Raw genomic sequence first — 6,751 nt, forward strand, 5'->3', positions numbered from 1 at the left:
TCTCAGGCAACAGAATGCTCTCATGCATTCCTTAGTCCTCCCCACCCTAGGAATTTACCAACCCCCCCTCCTGTTTCTGTTTGGCAAACTGCGAGCTGAAATCAGGTGCAGGCAACGATGAAGCCGAGTCAGTTTTGAGAAGCCAACCCTCCTGAGGAATGATAGCCCTAGAAAATAAACACAAAGGTGCATATAACATTAAACACTGCTTCTTCTTCTCTAAGATTTTCATTACTGGGGCTGACTTGGATGTTTGGCATGAAATCTGTGCACTACCACCCACTTTTCCTTTAAGGTTTCCAACCATTCATCCAGTGATGATGAAGAGGGCTGTCCCTGAAGGATTTCTGGCATGGGTGCAAACTCTATTCTGCTAGCTACCTGAAAAGGGGTAAATCCTGTACTACTATGCACAGAGTTATTGTATGCCACTCAGTGGTGGGTTTCTAGCGGTTCACACCAATTCATGCAAACCGGTAGTGGTAATTTGGCCTGGGTTGCCAAACTGGTAGTGACCGCTGGCTGGCCAAGCCCCTGAACCAGTTGCCTGGTCGCTGGTCGCTTGCCCTGCCCACCCACCCGCACGACGCTCCTCGACACTCTTGTGCATGCACAGACTGCTCTGCGGCTTGCTGAATTTGCCTTCCGCGGTGCCTGTGCCCCAATGGAGCTGCCTCCTCCCACCTACAGCTGAGTACTAGCCTACCCCATGTTACTGTTTTTATGAAATGTATTTTTTTGGGGAAATGTTATTGTTTTTGTGAGATATAAAACCCCCAAATGGTATACTCACAATGCGAAGACAATTCTGGTTCACAATTCAAAGGTTTATTTCAAAAAGTGTTTGCAAAGGCGGCCTCCAAGTCTCTTCCCAAGTGGATTGAGTACAAGGAGAGCAAAGTACAATATTCAATCCATACATTTTATATCCTCTCCACAATGCACACCACGCCTATGAAACTCCCCCCTAACCCCCTTATTCTACTAGGTCATTTCTTTAAGTCATTCCGTCTTCTGAAGGGTCAGCATGACAATTTCTCTGAAGGAACAGATATCTTATCTTGTTTACTAGTAGCTTCATCCTGGGCGGATGTTCCTATCTAACTGAATTGTGGCCTTGCCTTGGGCGTATGTTCCTGTTTTCCAAGAAACATTGTTAGCAAGTCATCACGTACTGTTTTACTGAGTACTGTCTGTAGTAAGTTTTGCAACAATAAGAACATCATAGTTTTTTTATACATTACACACTTTATAAAAGAGTAACTTACTATTCATTTCCTTCATTTTTATGAAATGTGTTTTTCTTTTGGAAATAGAGTCACATAAAAGTATTCAAAGCCTTCTCCTTGATTTAAATTGTTAATTTGCGGGACCGCCTTCTGCCGCCGATAGCCTCCCACCGACCAGTACGCTCCCACAGAGAGGGACTCCTCAGGGTGCCGTCGGCCAGGCAATGTCGGCTGGCGACCCCCAGGGGGAGGGCCTTCTCTGTGGCAGCTCCCGCCCTCTGGAACGATTTGCCCCTGGAGATAAGAAGGATATCGGATCTCCGGGTCTTTCGCCATGCCCTGAAAACTCTTCTTTTCCAGCAAGCAGGGCTGGCGTGAAACCCGCCTCCTTTTTTAGTTTTTAATTGTTATTAATTGTTTAGTTTTAATCTGTTAATGGGTTTTAATTCGCATTGTTTTAATTCGGGCCAAAGTATATAATTCTTTTAATTAATTTTAAATTTTGTATTGTTATGTATTTTAGTTCTGGCTGTGCACTGCCCTGAGTCCACTAGGAGAAGGGCGGTATATAAATTGAATAAATAAATAAATAAATAAATAAATAAATAAATAAATAAATAAATAAATTTATTAATTTCTGCACATTCTAATATTGTTTTTATTCATTTTCATATCTTTGTTTTTCCACTGTTGTGCAAACACAAATCTAGCAGCTGTTAACATGTGTAAAATTAAATATGTATTCCCTTTAAAATACCCAACAAAATATTTTTGGTTTTAAACCCATATCTTGCTTTACCATTGTTTCTAACCATGATTACACCACTAACTCTGGAATAGCTACTTGACTTGTACTGACCTAAATACTCAACCTAATTCATATACTCCTATTTTTTGAACTGAGGAATAAATTTCATGAAAAAGAATTCAGTATTGTTCTGTGAATGTACCTATGAAAGTCATTCTTCTTGATCTAACTTCTTGGCTGGAACACTTTATCTTTCTTGTTTGTTGGACCCCAATCACATCCTGAAAAGACTGTACATTGTTGGGTGAAAACAGAGATCCCTTCTGTTACCTTAAGTGCTCAGCTTACAACCACAATCAAGTCCAAAGCACAATATTGCTTTTTTTTTTCTTTTGCAGTAGTAGCCTTTAACAGGATGAAAAAGCATCAGAGTTTGACCTCTTTCTTCACCAAGAGACCAAGACTGGAACAATCAGATACAGAATTGGATCCAAAACCGTCACAAGCACCACAAGCACCACTGCCACCACTTGAATGTGGAGAAAGCAGCAAGTCAATCTCCTCAACTTAAAGTCTTCCTGATCTTCCTGACTGCTGGACATTGCAGCAATATAGCAGCTTCCAAGAGAAGTATGAGGGACTGGAAGCTGCAAACAAAAAAGTAGGTTGTAAGTGTTAAGATATGATGATCTAGCCCAAGAAATACTCAGAATCAATGGTATGTTACAATCATATTTATTGAGTCAACTCTGCTGTCTTACAGATGAAGTTGTAGAACTGCCCAGTACCTCGTGTATGTTGCTTAAGTACCAGGGAGGCATGGTTAAGGGTAAGGAGGAGTTGTGGGAAAGGTGAGGGTGTGGGTGTTAACCCTTACTGTACCGAGTAGGGGGTGGTATTGGAGTTAGGCATTTATATGTGACAAAACCCCCTCTAAATGCCTAACTAGCTGTGTCGGTGTGGGGTTCACAAGTAAAGACGTATTACAACCATACACCTAATTTGGATCTTAGGTAAGTGTGTTGTTTGTTCTGTAGAGGATTTGTGAGTATATCAGCTATCTGTTCCTCTGTTTCACAGTGGGTGGCTCTAATAAATCCAATGTTGGAGAGTTGTCTTACGTGCTTATGCTTAATATCTATGTGTCTTGACCTTTGACCCACTGCATCTGCCTTGGATATCTCGATGGCTGCTTTGTTGTCCTCGTGGATGATGATGGGGTATGAGGGCTCAGTCCAAATGCTGGACAGTAAGTCATCGAACCAGGTTAGGTTATTCGTGGCCTTAGACATACACACGAACTCAGCTTTGGTGGTGGATGTAGCAACTAAGTTCTGTTTGCCGGTGTACCAATGGACAGGACTGTTGTTGAGAAAGATGTATCCAGATGTGCTTTTCCTGCTTTTCACGTCTCCTGCCCAGTCAGCATCTGTGTAGCAGGAGAGTTTGGGTTCCTTGGAGGTTTCTGGCTCGAGTCCTAGATATGCGTTGGAGCTGTATTTTAGATATCTGAGAAGTCTCTTTACTGCCTCCCAATTGTTGTGGCTCCGTTGCCTGAGCCTGGGCTATCGACAGATGCAGACTCTGAGAGTGAGGGAGAGGAGTTGGCAAGGCCTCCCTCTCCAGGACCCTCCTCTCTGGCAATGCCTCCGGAGGACACCGAAGGCCAAACGATAGGCTCAGAGCCAAGCACGTCCCTGCAGCCACAGGTGGACAGCGACGAAGAAGATAAGTGCTGGCTGGACCCTCGGCAGAGGCGCAGGGAGAAGCGTGCGCAGCAGAGGGGAAGGCGTGCCAGAGATTAGCTGAGTCACTGGACCACACCCCACAGGGTATAAATGTGGGTGTGGTGGCCGGTTCAGTTTGTGACGAGCAAAAACTGGAAATAATCCATGATCTCTGCGTTACTGGACTTTGCCTGCTTTATCGGACTGCATTTGGATTAATCCTTGTATTGTTGAAACTCTGCCTGTTTTATCGGAATGCTTGCAGTCTAATCTTTGTTTTGTGTGAGTAAAGTCTGAATTGGCAGCTAGCCACTGGGTTGCTGCCAGCTTTATCTTCAAAGAGTTTTGTCGTGTGGCTTATTAACTCCGGGCCGTCTGTGGGGGTGCGTGTGTGGTACGGGGACAGAACACCAATGATAGGTTGTGGATTTACTGACATACCTGGATAGTAGATTGACGGGTAGAGCGATGTCTGGCCTTGTCCAGTTTGCGATGTATAGTAGAGATCCTATGGTTGATCTGTATAACTTGTTGTCTGTAAATGGTTCGTCCTTGTTATGCATGTTCTTCATGAATTCGGGTTGCATGGGGGTATCACAGGGCTTGGCATCGCTCATGTTGCATTTTCCTAGCAGCTCCGAGATTTTTTCTTCTTGTGACAGTCGGAAGCCTTTTTCAGGTTGTACGATATGAACCCCTAAGTACTTGTTTATCTTGCCTAGAGTTTTCAGGGAGAAATGTTTACTCAATTTATTTATTTATTTATTTATTTATTTATTAATTTATTTATTTATTTATTTATTTAAATTTCTATACCGCCCTACTCCCGAAGGACTCAGGGCGGTGAACAGCCACAGGATAAAACACATAAAAATTTAAAATAGAATAAAAACGAATTAAATAATTTGGCTGAATTTAAAATACCCCATAATTTAAAAACAAATTACAGTCAGGTCCAGAAATATTGGGACATCGACACAATTCTAACATCTTTGGCTCTATACACCACCACAATGGAGTTGGAATGAAACAAACACAATGTGCTTTAACTGCAGACTGTCAGCTTTAATTTAAGGGTATGTACATCCAACTCAGGTGAACGGTGTAGGACTTACAGCAGTTTGCATATGTGCCTTCCACTTGTTAAGGGACCAAAAGTAATGGGACAGAATAATAATCATAAATCAAACTTTCCCTTCTTAATACTTGGTTGCACATCCTTTGCTGAGCACATTGTAAGCCGCCCTGAGTCTCCGGAGAAGGGCGGCATATAAATCAAAATTAAAAAAATAAAATAAAAAAAAATCACAGCCTGAAGTCTGGAACGCATAGACAACACCAGACGCTGGGTTTCATCCCTGGTGATGCTCTGCCAGGCCTCTACTGCAACTGTCTTCAGTTCCTGCTTGTTCTTGGGGCATTTTCCCTTCAGTTTTGTCTTCTGCAAGTAAAATGCATGCTCAATGGGATTCAGGTCAGGTGATAGACTTGGCCATTGCATAACATTCCACTTCTGTCCCTTCAAAAACTTTTTGGTTGCTTTTGCAGTATGCTTTGGGTCATTGTCCATCTGCACTGTGAAGCGCTGTCCAATGAGTTCTGCAGCATTTGGCTGAATGTGAGCAGATAATATTGCCCGAAACACTTCAGAATTCATCCTGCTGCTTTTGTCAGCAGTCACATCATCAATAAATACAAGAGAACCAGTTCCATTGGCAGCCATAAATGCCCACACCATGACACTGCCACCACCATGCTTCACTGATGAGGTGGTATGCTTAGGATCATGAGCAATTCCTTTCCTTCTCCATATTCTTCTCTTCCCATCACTCTGGTACAAGTTGATCTTGGTCTCATCTGTCCATAGGATCTTGTTCCAGAACTGTGAAGGCTTTGTTAGATGTTGTTTGGCAAACTCTAATCTGGCCTTCCTGTTTTTGAGGCTCACCAATGGTTTACATCTTGTGGTGAACCCTCTGTATTCACTCTGGTGAAGTCTTCTCTTGATTGTTGACTTTGACACACATACACCTACCTCCTGGAGAGTGTTCTTGATCTGGCCAACTGTTGTGAAGGGTGTTTTCTTCACCAGGGAAAGAATTCTTCGGTCATCCACCACACTTGTTTTCCGTGGTCTCCCGGGTCTTTTGGTGTTGCTGAGCTCACCGGTGCATTCCTTCTTTTTGAGAATGTTTCAAACAGTTGTTTTGGCCACGCCTAATGTTCTTGCTATCTCTCTGATGGGTTTGTTTTGTTTCTTCAGCCTAATGATGGCTTGCTTCACTGATAGTGACAGCTCTTTGGATCTTATCTTGAGAGTTGACAGCAACAGATTCCAAATGCAAATAGCACACTTGAAATGAACTCTGGGCCTTTTATCTGCACATTGTAATTGGGGTAATGAGGGAATATCACACACCTGGCCATGGAACAGCTGAGAAGCCAATTGTCCCATTACTTTTGGTCCCTTAACAAGTGGGAGGCACATATACAAACTGCTGTAAGTCCTACACCGTTCACCTGAGTTGGATGTACATACCCTCAAATTAAAGCTGACAGTCTGCAGTTAATGCACATTGTGTTTGTTTCATTCCAACTCCATTGTGGTGGTGTATAGAGCCAAAGATGTTAGAATTGTGTCGATGTCCCAATATTTCTGGACCTGACTGTAAAATTTACATTTAAAAAAAAAGGGGAGAAGATTTAGGCCAGGCCAGCTTGATGAAATAAAAAAGTCTTAAGCGCGCGACGGAAGGTGCGCAGATCCGGGATCCTCCGTATCTCCGGGGGGAGCTCGTTCCAGATCGTAGGTGCCCCCACAGAGAAGGCTCTCCCCCTAGGGGCCACCAGTCGACATTGTTTGGCCGACGGCACCCGGAGGAGCCCCTCTCTATGGGAGCGTACTGGCCAGTGGGAGGCTATTGGTGGTAGCAGGCGGTCCCATAGATGACCAGGTCCTAAGCCATGGAGCGCTTTAAAGGTGATAACCAGAACCTTGAAGTGCACTCGGAAGACCACCGGGAGCCAGTGCAGCTTGCGCAGAAGAG

This window comes from Pituophis catenifer, unplaced genomic scaffold (assembly GCF_029215685.1).
Source record: "Pituophis catenifer annectens isolate HBS135680 unplaced genomic scaffold, rPitCat1.0.hap2 SCAF_5, whole genome shotgun sequence".
In the NCBI taxonomy this organism is placed as follows: domain Eukaryota; kingdom Metazoa; phylum Chordata; class Lepidosauria; order Squamata; family Colubridae; genus Pituophis; species Pituophis catenifer.